Raw genomic sequence first — 14389 nt, forward strand, 5'->3', positions numbered from 1 at the left:
TTGTATTAATGTGGTTGAGCCAGCAGGAGACAAGGATGAAATTTACCCAGGACTTATGCTTGTGTAACTGACTGTAAAAAGCTATGCCTTGATTCCTTGCTGTACTGTTCTTCAGTTAGTTCTTCATTCAAGTTATGAATTAGGACTGTTTGTCAACATCCCTCCTTCATTACTTATATCATGGTTATTTATTTTCAAATGTGCAAACTTCCTCACTATCAAATGAAAAGCAGAGACATCACCCTGCCAACAAAATTATGAATAGTCAAGGCTATGGTTTTCCCCATTGCAATGTATGGCTGTGAAAGTTGGTCCATAAGGAAGACTGAGCGCCAAAGAATTGAGGCCTTTGAACTATGATGCTGGAGAAGACTCCTGCGAGTCCCTTGGACTGCAAGGCAATCAAACCGGTCAGTCCTAGAGGAGATCAACCCTGACTGCTCTTTAGAAGGCCAGATCCTGAAGATGAAACTCAAATACTTTGGTCACCTAATGAGAAGGAAGGACTTACTGGAGAAGAACCTAATGCTGGGAAAGATTGAGGGCAAAAGAAGAATGGGACAACAGAGAACGACGTGGCTGGATGGAGTCACTGAAGCAGTAGGAGTGAGCTTAAATGGACTCCAGAGGATGGTAGAGGACAGGAAGGCCTGGAGGAACGTTGTCCAAGGGGTCGCGATGGGTTGGACACAACTTCGCAACTAACAACAAATCAAATGAAAAAGTTTTTTTTTTAAAAAAAACATGTTACTGATTTAAATAAGTGCATTCAGAATCTTACAGATGGAATAGGAAGCTGAAAACTGCATTTAATAAGTTGAATAAGGCTTCAGACCTCTCTACTGTTAAGTTCTACTGAACTTAGCAGGACTTGATCCAATTTTATAGGCAATTGTGAGGATAAACTAGATTAGAATCACAGAGGAATGAATAAAAGTATTGCATATACTTTTTTTTTATGAAAAAAAAAATCAGTCATTCTACCATTTCACACAATGTTATCCCAGGAATGTATTCAACTATCTTATATTGTTTTAGATTTATTATTTGTATCATCCATTCTTGCCCAACTCAGTGATTTTATTTCAGAGGCCTTTTGATTACAAGTCACCAATTCACAGCAATGAACTTCAGGTTATTGTTTAATTTAGATCAGGGGTATCAAACTCGTGACCCACGGGCCAGATGTGTCACACGATGGCCTCGCCCACCCGGTTTAGTGAAGGGGAAAAAAGTTGCGATACATCACATGACCACAACATGTTGTTGCAAGTTTGACACTCCTGATTTAGATGGTAGTGGAAAGGGGGGGGGATTAGGAAAATTTAATTTGTTTAGTTCTTAATTATTTTATAATTTGTCATGTTAACGGTTTAAGCAACACAGAGGTGTCGGAGGGAATAACAAATGCCTAGGAGCCTCTCAGAGGTTAAAATAGTCATATCTTGACACCGGTTCTCCTCTAGCGCTGAGATTTCAACTCAAAGTAGCAAAATATGATTTCAAATGCTTGGTATATGAATGGAATTAAAATCTCAATTTTCAAAGTTTCCTAGCATCCTGATATCTTAGCAGTGGAATGATTCAAAGGACAGACCAGTTTCTTGATGGAAATATTATTCCTGTTAATTTCCTCTCTCTCATCTTCCAGTGCCTGTTTTACATTACTTACCTCACAAATATTGACTTCTATAAGGAAGATAATGCTGCCACTTAGGGGCTTTTCCTTACCCCCCCCTCCACACCTCTCTTCTAAGAACTCTATTAAAAATGGAAACCTATTCTGCTTTCAAAAACAAAGTGATGTTTGAAACAGCAAAGTAAAAAGAAGAGATAATTGCAAATTGAATGCAAACAATTATATTTAAGAAATTTAAAATAAGAAATAAAAGATCAATAGTTTGCTAAGAAGTCAACTCTTCTACTCCAAAACATCCAAGGAAGAATGGGCAGCTAATTTATAATTTCCTTCCACATCTTTCCAACAACATATCAGAAATGATACAGAGATATAAGCACAGAAGCTAATATTGCAATCTATTTTTTTGTAGAGAGAAATGCATAGTTCACACACACACACACACCAAACTGAAATAGCAGGGGTTACCTAAGCTATAAAATGGACATAAATATTCAAGGTATTTCCTACTTCTTTTACAACATGAAATACTGGTATTGATGTGTAAACACAACAGACATTGCTCTGCACTATCTGCCATATGTCTACAAAGCAATCTTGGCATTTGGAACAAACATCACATCTTCAACAGCTCACAAGAGGTTAGATTTTGTTCCGAACTGTTGTTGCTGTGAATCAACATACAACTTGCAATCTATAAATTACATATTCAAATTAGAAAGTTATGAACAGCTGCTTTCCAGCTAATGAATTAAGAGAAAAATATGTTTTCATCCTTGCTGCGGTAGTGGGTTTCAAATCCCAGTGCTACCGGTTCGCTATCGGTAGTGCACGGCGCTTCTGCGCATGCGCAAAGCGTTTTTGATGATGTCTGGGCGGGTGGGCGGAGCCTCCCGCTGCTGCCGCTACCAGTTCACCCAAACCGGGGCGAACCAGGAGGAACCCACCACTGCCTTGCTGGTATTATCGCTCAATTTATTTAGTGCGACAAGATAAATACTTTGTAGGTGTATTTATCCAGTCATATTGTCAGAACATTATTTCTAAGAACTGAAATACAGAACTGAAAGAATAATAACGTCCTCTTCCCATGGAAACTGATACTCACAATAGAATCCCTTATGCCACCAGGCTTGAAATTTTGGGCTGTGACAATCTGGAACTGCGCTGTGTGCAGTTTGATCTAAGCATAGTACACAAAATTGTCTGCTACAACGTCTTACCTGTCAACGACTACTTTAGCTTCAACCTCAATAATACATGGGCAAACAATCGATACAAACTCAAGGTAGACCATTCCAAACTCGATTGCAGAAAATACGACTTCAGCAACAGTGGTCAACACCTGGAATGCTCTATCCAGCTCCATTGTTACATCCTCAAACCCTCACAGCTTCAACCTTAAACTGTCTACCGTGGACCTCCCCACATTCCTAAGAGGTCTGTAAAGGGGGTGTGCATAAGCGCACCAGCGTGCCTACCATCCCTGTCCTACTGTCCCCATTTATTTGTATTCATTTCCCTTGTTCAAGTCCATGTTCATATTCATACCTGCTATCTTGTACATGTTTGACAAACTAATAAATAAAATAAAATAATTATCAAAGCTCTCCTGCTTACCAAGGAAAGTGTATGCAATATTAAGCAGTTCATATTTATCCCCTGCCATTGCTGGATGCCTCTCTTACATACCAAAAGTGTAGTTCTAAGTAACTTGAAATCCTACCCTAATTATCTCTCATTTTTTAACAATATATTTCATATGCAGAATGCCAATCTCTTCCTGTTCAACGGATGAATGCACATGAAGGTTATGCAGTATTTAAAGTATAGATCAATACTTATAGATTGCTATCATTTTCCAAAGCTGAACGGCCCCAATGACAATATTCTGAGTCGGCAGATTCAACCTGCAGACTACTTAAATAAGGAATTATTTAAAATTAAGGGAAATGAAAGCTAAATTCAAAGACAGTCTGTTTTGTAGAAAGAGCACTTCTCTTGGAATCTCTGGCCAATATTCAGTCAAGCAAGCTGCATATGATATATTTCTTCACAGAACAGGTTTCGTATTGTGAAAACCGTAACCATATATTTCAGCAACTGATGCATGAGGCACAAATTTGAGAACTGGAACAGAATTTAGGAAATAGAACATATATATCATAGTTTAGTTTTACTGCCTTTGATTATGCTACATAGATCCCCCTTCAGGCATGATGGATATGTGAAAATGACCTATTTCAAGAGATTTGTGAATCCTGTAAAAAGTCTGGAATGATCAGAGGTGCCTTATTATAAATTTTGCTGGTCTGCTTCATTTGTGTTTACCAGAGCAGAGAAAGGAAGGACCCTTATGGTACCTTTAATAATCAGGAGTGCTCCAAGATCAGTGATAGCTAATGATGATCATGAATATCAACATTGTCTGTCTTTCTAGGTAGGTCAGGTACAACAGATGCTGCAATGAGAAGTCATATTTTATTATTGTAGGGTATCAAGAGCAGAATCCTGAAAACCTGCCTGTTTTTCCTCTGTCCTAATTATACCATATAAAATTGAGGCCGTTTTTTTGGGGTCTCTCATACCCCCACCATTTGCAGGACTGAGATATTGTTTACTGTCTTTTTTATTTGCTAAAGGATCTTGCCTTTCTTTACCAACATTGCCTCTGCCTTCTTGAATCTGGTTAACACTTGTCAAGCATAACAATTTTCATTACATAACAACTTTAATGAACTGCAGGTTACCTTATTAGATGCTGTTCACAAAAGGTTGTGTCTCATAATTAAATGTCAGTCTTACAAAGTGCTCTGGAACTCTTTCTGATGTTTAGTTACTAATAATATACATTGTAACTCTCCTCCTATTTCCCCCCACCCCCTTCAATTGTTCCAATTCTCTGAGACCGTCTGGACAAGTCCCTGAAGTTTTCGTGACAAGATTTTTCAGAAGTGGTTTGCCCTTGCTGAGAGAAAGTGACTGGCTTAAGATCACCCAGCTGGCTTTGTGCCTAAATTGGAACTAGAACTCACAGTCTCCTTGATTCTTGCCTGATGCCTCAACTACTATACTCAACAGGCTTTTGCTTCATGTACTATGTTCAGACAAATCTCTCTTGACATCTACCAAGCTCCTTGCCCTCTCTCTTTTAAAGTAACTTTAAAAAAAAGTGGGCATGGGAAATAAAGAGAAAGTGAACTCCTGCACAGCTAAGGGTTTGCCTTTAGGATTACTTTATTTCCAAGGATGTTTCTGAGCTCCAAGGAGGTTCTCTAAGCCTTAGAAAATAAAAAGGACAAGGGGCTATAGCTGACTGCTTCATTTGGTATACCTTCTACTAGACAAAAATAAAATATTGTAAATTGGGGTATATAAAGCATCCTCTAGGGTTAGAATGGTAAGAGGAAGCAACTTGAATTTATTTTTGGTAAAGTGATATTTTCTGATGCCACACCCATAGACAAATTTCAGTATGTTGTTGACATTTGAATTTATCCATCAACCCTCTCCCCACCCAGAAATTGTCTCTATTCTAGATAGCATTTCTTTTGTCTATAGTTTGTGCCAAAAGATGATGAAAATATTAAAGCAAATGTTAGAAGTTCAGCAAATAGTACCATGTATTGATAATTTTTTGAATAATAATAATTTACAATTTACAAGAGAGTATCAGTTGATACTTGGACATCCAAAATATATTCAACATAATATCAACATTTACTGGTTAATATTGCTTCTTAGAACATTAGGAATACATACAGGTAGTCTTCGTTTAACAATCGATTCATTTAGTGATCGTTTGCAATTGTGACAGTGATTAAAAAGTAATTTTGAGTTCAATCCTCACATTTACACACAAATGTGTGTTAAGTGTGTAAAGCAAAGAAAAGTGGAAGTAAGATCATTGGCACAGTCATAGCCACTACTTCACTTAATGATTAAGCCAGGGGTAGGGAACGATGGCCCTTTATGATTTGTGAACTTCAACTCCCAGAATTCCTGAGTCAGCCATGTCCACAAGTTATAAAGGGTCCATCTTTCCCCACCCCTGGATTAAGTTGTTGGTCCCAGTTGTGGGCACTAAACAAGGATTACCTGTATAGTGATTTTCTATCTATGGTTGGCTGACTAATAGAACTAGGATGTGTGCTTAAGATGGCAATATGAGAAACTGTGTCATTTGGTAGCTTCCCTGAAAATAAATTTCACTTCTATTTAATTATTATTCTGACAGACAGAATTCAGTTAAGACTAAAATTTGCATGTTGGAACATAGATAGATAGATAGATAGATAGATAGATAGATAGATAGATAGATAGACAGACAGACAGACAGACAGACAGACAGACAGTCAGACAGACAGACAGACAGACAGACAGTGTCAGAGGCTGTTTCTGTTCTTGTATCCCCATATAAATTGATTATTGCATATTTTAAGAATTCTTTTCCCTTTGAGCCTAAATTATTTTCTATAAATCACTGACCTTATTGTGCTTCCTGCTAGTGGAAAAAATCTCTTGTTTTGTGTAGCAAGTCAAATAGCATTTTTTCCAAAAGATAACCTTTACTTTTTGGAGGGGGGGAAGTAATTTTACAATGATCACAAACTATATGTAACAAAATGGACATACTAATTTTTAGAATAAGATAGCCTATGTCTGAATAATAGACGGAGTTTGCTCCATAATTTACACATGCAAATTATGAATTTTACATTTTACAGACTTTGCATCACAAGCAACTTTTGAAACCCGCTCAACTATCCATTAAATAATAGATACAATGAGAAATATCTTCTTTCTAGGACCCTTAAATGTTCAGCAAATCTTGTCAAAGTGAGAAGCAGTTGCTTGCAGGGAAGCTAATGTTGCAATTGTCTTGAAATTATTGTCTGTCATTCCATCACAATTTCTTCTTATTAAGCACAACCTAAACTGGATGACTGGATATACAGTACTGAAACTCGATTCCATTGCCTTTCAAGAGGGAGAATAAAATGTCAACAAAACCTTGAGTAAACATATTTTGTGCAAGTTTCATAAGATAAAAAAAGTATTTGAATGCCCTAGAGAATGCCCCTGCTTGCAGATTTGTCATTTTAAAAGTCAGTTGCATAGACTTCTCAGAGACCCTGAAGAAGAATGTACAAAGCTCTAGTCCAGGGGTGTCAAACTCAAGGCCCACGGGCTGCATCCAGCCTGAGGGGTGTTTAAATCTGGCCCACAGGGCTGGCCTAGAAATAGTGAAGGACCAGCCCACAATGGCAGCCACAATGGGGCTTGGGAGGGACCACATGCGGCCCCACCCTCACCCCATTTTGGCCAGCAGGGTGCTGCAGGAGGTGTCCGTTCCATCTCTCCCTCCCACCTCCCCTGGCCAGCCCGCGAAGAACTACAATGTTGATCTGGCCCTCAAAGAAATCCAGTTTGACACCCCTGCTCTAGTCCTTAGTTCAATGTCCCTCCATAACTGAGGGCAACTATTTCCAATAGTAACTGTTCATTAATAATCTTTTTATTAATAATATTCTAGAGATCTAGAATAGCACCACTGCAGTCAGGAACCATGACAATTGTTAGTTTTGAAGGTCCTATCTTCAACTGAAAATTATTTGAAAAGAAATGGGAGGGGCAAAATGTTCAACAAAAATTCTTGAATATCCTTCAGTCTTCAGGCCCTCAGAACACAAGTTACTGTACTTACCCAAAAGGAAGATGATTCTGATTTGTGATAGTTCCCCCACACCACTACCCAACTTATCTACCTCAATTATTGTATTATAAGGTAATATAAGATCACCCTCCGATTATAAAATTAATTGGGGGAGGAGGAGGGAAAAAAGCTATTATTTCTTCTTGGTAACTATTTTTTAACCACAACCTTGTACACTATCTTAGAATAATTTCCAGTAGACATACCAAGGTTTTACTGCAAATTTAAAATGTAGATTTTGAATTATTTGAAAACGTGTCATCCTCACTATGCTTTCTCTAAAGAAACATGTTGGGGGACCTTTTTTTAAAGAAACATATGACAATTCTTGGTCCTATTTTTACATGTTTGTTTTTAAGATTCATATTCTCAACATACAGAAATAGACCTCACAACTTAAGACACTTAGATCTTCAGAAAGGAAAACTCAGATGGTCCTGCTACAGTGGTATTTTATCCATAACATTTGTTCCTTTGGAAGGCAACAAGCTAACAGGTGCCAACAGATGAGCTACTGGTGCTGAAAGATATTCTGTGAAGAGGAGATTCATATTTCCTCATATTTCAATTAGAAGCTCATACACTCCTAACCAGAATTACAGGTCACAAAAGTCTCACCCATTTCTCTTTGTGTACAATAGATGCATTTAGACAAAGGCCTTTTGGGCTATCAGTCAACAGGAGCTGTAAAATAAAAGAAGTTGAAGTTTTCTTCACTGGAAACACCCAGCTTGATTCACAGAATTCCTCCTGACAGGATGCCATATACAAGAGAAACAAAAGCAGGAAGACATTTGGGTATCGTGAAAGTTATGTATACCAGCATGGCTTAATAAGCTACATAAATGTAGGGGGAAATATTTGACTGATTTTCTTTTTTATTACTTCAGCAAATAGATTGAATGTTATTCAAAGACTTTAATTTTTATAGCAGAATAATAAGTATTAAAAGGCCAATTTTTTTTCAGACAGAAATTTTTCATTCATAGATTTTTAATCTTTCTTGGTTTTTACCTTAAACATGTATCTCGTAATGGCTGTAGAAATTTTTCAAAATAAATTATTGGAAAAAAAGTAGCTGAGAGAGAACAATCTCATTTACAAAACAGAACTTTATTTCATATCTTTCCTTAAATATGCTTAAATTCCTGTGCACCCCCTGTCATTGCAGTATAAACTTTCAAGACTGGTCTTGTAGAACCCATTCCCAAATCAAACAAATTAACAGTAGATATAATCCCAGAAAGGAATTAATCTGAGAAACAGTTTCATTATATGTTAAATGAAATATATTGAATTTTGAAAGAGTACAATTGTTTATAGAAGGGATGGGTACTCTGAAACCCAGATTCACACCTTTTTTGTGCCCTGTTTCCAGGCATCTATTGGCCAAAACTAAACATCAGGAACTAGAACATTGTAACCAGCATTCAAAAAGTATTCAAAAAAGGTCAGGACTTGACAAGGTTATATGGCATCAATGCAGCAATTTCCATTTCAATGTTAAAAAACTCTCCCGGGAATAAATTAGAGTACAATCCACCCATTAGTCATAAAAAATGAACAGAAGTGCAAAAGAAGCCAAATTTCTCCTTGGCCCTTATCTGAAGTCAAAGCACTTCTAAAATAAATTTATCCCACAATGTCACCCATTCTCTCTATGCTCTATGAAAGGTTCTCCCTGCTCCTAACCCTGCACACTGGTTCTCTCTCTCATACATATAAAAATGTATATAACAAGCAATGGACATCATCCACTTCGGTGGGCCCAGTCTTAGCCCAGGGGTGGAGTTAGCCTTTCCAAATAGACCAGACAGGAAATGTGTTCAGATCAACTAATTTTACATTATTGTGAAGCTACATCATCAGAATCTTACAAGTCTGATAGTACTGCCCTTTCCCTTACAGCCTGGGAAACTAGGGAGGGAACTTTCTGAGCCTCTTGACCAGGGGTGAAATGCTCCCGGTTCGGACTGGATCACCCGATCCGGTAGCGATGGCGGCAGGTGGTTCGGGGAACCAGTAGCAAAAATCCCTGCCCCCCCCCACCATGCCCAGCTGAGCCACACGATCATCAGAGGCTTTTTTTTAACTTTTCAAAGCATTTTTTCTACAACCTCTTCCGACAAAAAAATGCTTTTAAAAGTAAAAAAAAAGCCTCTGATGATCGCGCGGCTCAGCTGGGATTGTCAGAGGCTTTTCAAAGCATTTTTTTCTGCAACCTCTTGGCCGAAGAGGTGGTAAAAAAATGCTTTGAAAAGTCTCTGATGATCCCAGCTGAGTTGCCTGATCAGCAGAGAGGCATTTTTTAAAACGCCTCTCTGACGATCCCAGCTCAGTTGCCTGATTGGCAGAGGCTTTTCAAAGCATTAGAAAAAATGCTTTGAAAAGTTAAAAAAAAAAAAAAGGTGGCCACGCCCACTGTCACATTACCTCCCACTAAGCCACGCCCACAGAACCGGTAGTAACAAATTTTACATTTCACCCCTGCTCTTGACCCATCAATTTTCCAGCTACAGACTATGTTGTTTTCCATCTGACTATTCCCTAGATCAGTGGTCACCAACTTTTCGGACCTCAGGGACCACTAAATTCATAATTTTAAATCCCGTGGACCACTAATATGATCTGCTTAATGACCGGCTGGGTGGGTGTGGCTAGGTGGTCATGTGACTGGGTGGGCATGACTAACTTGATGTCACTCACATCGAGGGGCGCCTCGACAGCCTCTACTCGCCCCTTCCCTCTCAGCCACTCCTTGCCTGCCTGCCTGGGCTCCAACAGGAAGCAGTTGTTGGAGCTAAACAGCCACCACGAAAAAGAGTTGGCAAAACAGCTGGCTCAGTTCAAATTGGATCTGACCAAGAAGGAGGCTCAGCAGAAGCACCTCACTGAGGACTACAAGCATAGGCTTGACAAGACCCGCAGGAGTGCAAGGCCAGGTACTGGCGCTGGAGGCTGAGCAGGCTGAGATGGTCAGCCAATTTCAGGCCACGATACAGTCCCACTGGAATAAGGCCCTCCGGCTCTTCGCCACCAGTGGCGCTTCCTTCCAGCCTTCACACAAAGCCCCGCGCCAGGAGGCTGAAACAGACCCCAAGTTGGAATTTCTGCCCCCCTCCAACCCGCACAAAAAGACCCCGAAGGGGGAGACTCTCTGCAGTAACACAAGCATTCATTGCACGTATCCGGCCCAGGGGCCATAGTTGGAGAATAGTTGCAATATTAAAAATGCAAATAATTTTTCTGCGGACCACCTAAATTTTCTTGCGGACCACCAGTGGTCCACGGACCACCAGTTGGTGACCGCTGCCCTAGACAGCATCTCTTCTAAGGTCTTTCCCACATATCATCATAGATTGATGCTGAAGCTCTTTGCTGCCGCCCTGAAAATTTGCCATTCTGGTGGCCTGGTTGAGGGGACTTGTATTTAGCCTATGCAATCCCTGCTGCATAGAAGCTACTGGGGTGCTGATTCTGCCAGAGACACAATATTAGACCTGTAATCTTTTCAGAGTCATTGGCTGAGACGGTGGCTATAGAAATTGAATAAATAAACATTCCTAACATTCTTAAAGGAGAAACCAAATAACTTTGCACCTCTTCTCTTGGTGGCTCAGGGATCCAAGAGGGGACTTCCCATCTCCTGCCCCCATAACAGGTGCAGGGAATGATCTATTCCAGCTGCAAAACTAAGCCAGATGGAGAAGGAAGATCTGCTTCTCTTCCACTTTATCTCCTGCAGCCACCTTGGATCTAGCCTTAACCGTGACTTTTGATCTTCCATCAAGGGACATTCTTGTAATGTTGATTTTGAAATCAAGGAGCTACCAAGGGGGAAAAAACCCACAAACCTGTCAACATTGGCAGCCCACGCTAATATATATCTAAGCAGGAAGCAAACCCCACATTCACTAACACTGGTGGCGTTACCTAACGGGGTAATGAGAGGTCTGTAAGTATATAGCCCAGCTCAAAGGAGCACCAAGGGCTTCCACAGTTCAGCCCTGAGCGACAAAGCCATCCAACAAACCCATCTCTCGGCCTCAAGGAGCCACAGGGGACCCGGGGCCTGGGCCAACTGCGGGCTGCGTGCAAATTGCCAGGAGGTAAATTATTCAAACCAGGAAGGGAACGCAGCCAACCAAGGACCTGGACGGAGTAACTCTTCCCTTGCTACGGCTCCTCAGCCCAGCGCAGGCGGCCGGAGAGGGAAGCCAACGTCGGGGATGGGTGTCTGCGGCAGCGCAGGGACGGCGGAACCGAGTTGAGGAAGTCGGCCTGGTCTTCCCTCCCGCCCTTTTGACTTCCCCTCCGCCCAGCCTGCGCCTCCAGGGCGCAGCAGCGAAAGGGTTAAGCGATCGAAGGGCTGCGGGCGGGGGAGGCGGCCGGCTGTCAGGAAGGAGCATGTGCAGTTTGCATTGCAACCGCATCCACGCTATGGGTCCTCTTCATTGGCACAGTTGATCTTCGGCCGCGGCAAGAGCGGCTACAAAAGGAACAGCTGCCGGCTCGGATCCGTCCATGGAGCTGATGCGGATGAAGCGCTGCTGAGCGGATCCCAGCCGCGGCGCTGCGGTGAGCAGGCACCTGCGCCGGCCGGCCGGCCCTCCTTGCGTCCCGCTGCCCAGCGTCACCCGGGTAGGTGCATCCGCAGAGGCCTCCTCCCTACTCCTCCTCCTCCCTGCAACGGGTGCGGGGCGCAGATGCTCGGAGGCGGAGGACCAGGGCGACCGCGATGAGCGCGCTCGGGCTTCCGCTTTTGACCCGCTGCAACTCGCAGCCCCGGGCCAATTCCGCGGGGATCCGCGCGAGAGGAAGAGAGCTCAGCCCGTAACAAAGCGAGGAGGTGCTTAAGAGAAGCGGAAGGCAAACGGGCGGTTTTCCTCGGCTGCCCTTCTTTAGCCGGATCCTGCTCCTTAATCGCTCCCCCAGCCTCCCATCTTCCTGCCTGGGTTCCCGGCTTCCGATCCGCCACGCCCCCGACGGCCTGGGAAGGATGCTGAGCTGCTGCATCCTGTGTGGTGGGCTTGGCCTGGAGCGGGCTCGGAGGAGTTCGGCCCGAGGCTTCTTGGCGCGCGCGCTCTCTCTCTTTTTGGACTCCCGCGGGAGACACCCCCCCCCACACACACACAGCGTGTCCTCTGCGCTCGGCCGTGTGTATCGTGGGAAGCGGGGAATCCTCTTGCTCGGACGCTGGCGTAGCTACTTGCGAGCTTCGCGTCACGCCCGGGGATTTCTTGCCGCTCTCCCTCCTCTAAAAGGGTCTACTTGAACACGCGGTGCCCTCCAGTTGTCTCGCATCCTTCCCAGGCGGCGTGGTCACCTCCCGCTGCTGTGGGAGTGTATTTCAGTTGCTAAATCCTCAGATTTTCCTCAGATTGTCTGTCTCTCTGTTTTCACTGTCATGTATTCGACTTCAGCTGCCCAAATTCTGAAGAGCCCCAAATAGGGAGGATGTGCCTTCCAGATCTCAAGATTGTTACTTCTGATCCTACTCTTCTTGCCCCAAGCGTGAAAAAAACATGTTTATAAAACTTTTTTTTCTTTAAAAAAAGCATTGGGCTCATTGATTTTCATGTCAGTCCTGTGAGATAGGCTGGCAAATGGTTATTCTCATTTTGTAAATGGGAAGCTGAGGCTAGAAGAGAAAATTTAATTATTTTAATACTGTTTTTTAAATTTTGTATGCTTTGTTTTTACTTAGGCTGTGCACCGCCCTGAGTCCTATTTGGAGAAGGGCGGTATAGAAATTTAAACAAACAAATAAATAAATAAATAAAATAGGAGGTGACTCTCAAGGAAATCTAAGTATTGTTCTCTCTTAAAACTTACAAGCTTTTGCAAGGTTTATTTCCTCAGTATATAGCTCACAGCTCACATGGTGTATGTCTCCTATCTCGTCTGCCCACTTTGACAGTTAAGGAGTTCCTTGGCTGTCTCCTATCTATGAAGACACATGTCCCCCAACATAATTCAGTTAGTGGTCTCCAACATGCCATTATACTTTTAATGGATTTTTGGTGTTACAGAACATGGAGTCTGTTCTACGAAATCAGTCATGGCCCTTCTTCCTAACTCCTACAGCAAGATTTATTAGATTGTTCAGAAACATCTATGAGTCCTTGCATGTTGAGGGAAAACTCTTCCAACATGATCCTCCCAAAGTGTTGGATTATGCCCAGCACTCCATAACCAGCATGCTTTGGTAAACTCTCCAGAGATTATATGAATGGTAGTGTCACATATCTTGGGTGCCAGTTATAAGGAGGCTGCTGAAGATAGAGCTTTCTGTACATCCCGTGAGTAGAAACTCTTACCCCGGGGGTGATATAAATTAAGTGTATTTGGTGTGGGTATATCGTGATGTGTAAGATGATAGGTTTGACCTAACATTGCACAACATTGTAACAATGTGTATTTATGTAATCAGTAACAATATTTATTTATGTAATCAACAGGATCATTGCATTGAATATAGTGTTTAGGGGATGTTAAAATATGCAGTGCTGATCATTGTGAAAATCATTAAATAAAATATGACACAGCCTCTGTAAGATGTATTCTTTTTATCATTAACAGTATTATTTTCATACCATACCAAAAGCCAGAAAGTTTTTCCTCATTTGCTGTGATCAGTAAAACAAAAGTATATCTTCCTTTTAAAAGTTTAAACTGAAAAATACCTTTGCAAACTAAAATTAAGTGAAATGGAGAAGTGTTATGTTTCCTGTTTTTGCCAATTAATTAATTCTAAAGGGGAAAACATCACTAAATGTGTATCAGCATCGCACAGAAAAATGTACAGTATTTTATTCCGTGACCAAGAATCTTGTGCTGAAACCCGTTGCACTGTATTGATTGAAACAGCCAAGGTTTTAAAATAGTGATGATAATCTCAACCACTAGGGAATAAACAGAATCTTGGGAGAGAGACTGAATGTCCTTCCAGTTGAAGTAACCTTCTAACCCAATGAAATTGTTGCATTGTTGTAAACCAATGTCCTTAATAAATGTCCAATTCCAAGAACAAG

General features: G+C 41.5%; 1 protein-coding gene across 5 annotated transcripts in view; it reads left to right on the forward strand.

Annotated features, from left to right (window-relative positions):
- Positions 1–11909: 11909 nt before the first annotated feature.
- Positions 11910–14389, forward strand: part of TMEM229B (transmembrane protein 229B) — a 48109-nt gene continuing 45629 nt past the window's right edge. For 4 of the 5 annotated variants that reach the window (XR_011600055.1, XR_011600059.1, XR_011600056.1 and 1 more), the window contains exon 1: positions 11910–11996. The gene's annotated coding sequence lies outside the window, so the exon portion shown is untranslated. Of the gene's footprint in view, positions 11997–13597; positions 13658–14389 lie in introns of those variants that run through there. The other variant, XM_070938275.1, reaches the window with a different exon arrangement.

Source organism: Pituophis catenifer, unplaced genomic scaffold, assembly GCF_029215685.1.
Source record: "Pituophis catenifer annectens isolate HBS135680 unplaced genomic scaffold, rPitCat1.0.hap2 SCAF_1, whole genome shotgun sequence".
Classification (NCBI taxonomy): domain Eukaryota; kingdom Metazoa; phylum Chordata; class Lepidosauria; order Squamata; family Colubridae; genus Pituophis; species Pituophis catenifer.